This window comes from Sorex fumeus, unplaced genomic scaffold, assembly GCF_029834395.1.
Source record: "Sorex fumeus unplaced genomic scaffold, SorFum_2.1 ptg000332l, whole genome shotgun sequence".
Classification (NCBI taxonomy): domain Eukaryota; kingdom Metazoa; phylum Chordata; class Mammalia; order Eulipotyphla; family Soricidae; genus Sorex; species Sorex fumeus.
The window spans coordinates 94,491-96,208 of NW_026606388.1; positions in this window are offsets into that span (position 1 = coordinate 94,491).

Consider the following 1,718-nt stretch of genomic DNA (forward strand, 5'->3'; position numbering starts at 1 on the left):
GGAGAATGCTCCAGGCCCCAAACAGAGCCGATATCACCGTGAGGGCCCAGATGGGATAGATGTTCCCATCCCACCTTTTCCAGAGCGTATCCAGTGACCATGAGCTCGTACAAACTTGGATATGGCATGCGGGTACCAGGACTTTTTTTCCAAACTGCGAAGGGGCCACCCCGGTTCCTAGGCAACCTCTGATTTTGGAACTCACGCCAACGACTCACAACCAGCGCCATATTACAGCACACAGCAACAAAGAAGAAAACCAGCTGGAGGAGCACACAGCTCCCAGACAATGCTCCGGGCCTCAAATATTCAACATCACCTGGAGGCCCCAGATGGTGTAGGGGCTCCCGTCCCGCCTTCTCCAGATAAAGTTTCGGTGACCATGAGCTCATACTAGCATGTGTCTGGCATGTGGGTACCAGGACATTTTATCCGAACTACAATGGGGCCGACCCAGCTCCCAGGCAACTTTTGATTCCATACGTCATTCACACGACTCGCCACCCAGCGCCAGCTTACACAGAAAAGCAACAAACGAGAAAACCGGCAGGAGGGCCACACAGCTCCCAGAAAATGCTCCGGGCCCAACCAGAGTCGATATCACCTGGAGGTCCCAGATGGGCTAGGTCCTGCTGTCCTGCCTTCTCCAGAGGGCATCCCAGTGACCATAAGCTCCTACAAGTATGGTTCTGGAAAACTGGTACCAGGACATTTTTTCCAAACTCAATGGGTCCGCCCCGGCAAACAGGCTTCCTCTGAGTCCTGAGTCAAACCCACAACTTGCCCCCCAGCGCCATCTTACACTACACAGCAACAAAGAAGAAACCTAGCTGGATGGCCCCACAGTTCCCTTAGAATACTTCCGGCCAAAAATGGAGCCGATATCACTGGAAGGTCTCAGCTGGGGTAGGTGATGCTGTCCCTCCTTCTCAGAGAAAATCCCGGTGACCACAGCTCCAAAAAGCAAAATTATGTGGGCATGATTTCAGAATCAGAGATTGCCTGGGAGCTGGGGCAGACCCACTGAGTTCGGAAAAAATGTCCTGGTACCCTCATGTCAGAGTCATGTGGGTACCAGGACTTTTTATCCGAACTGCAGAGGGGGCAGCCAGCTCCCAGGCAACCTCTGATTCCAGAAGTCATGCCCACAACTCGCACACAGCGCAAACTTACAACACACAGCAACAAAGAAGAAAACCGGCTGGAGGGCCCCACAGCTGCAGGAGAATGCTTCAGGCCGAAAATGGAGCCGATATCACTGGGAGGTCTCCAAAGAAGTAAGTGCTGCCATCCCGCCTTCTATAGAGGGAGTTTTGGTGACCATGAGCTCATACAAGCATGTGTCTGGCATGTGGGTACGAGGACAGTTTATCCGAACTACAATGGAGCCGACCCAGCTCCCAGGCAACCTTTGATTCCATAAGTCACGCACACGACCCGCCACCCAGCGCCATCTTACACCAAAAAGCAACAAAGAAGAAAACCGGTGGGAGGGCCACACAGCTCCCGGAAAATGCTCCGGGCCCAACTAGAGGCGATGTCACCTGAAGGTCCCAGATGGGCTACGTACTGCCATCCTGCCTTCTCCAGAGTGTATCCCAGTGACCATAAGCTCCTTCAAGTATGGCTCTGGCATACTGGTACCAGGACATTTTTTCCAAACTCAATGGGTCCGCCCCGGCAACCAGGCAACCTCTGAGTCCTGAGTCAAACCCACA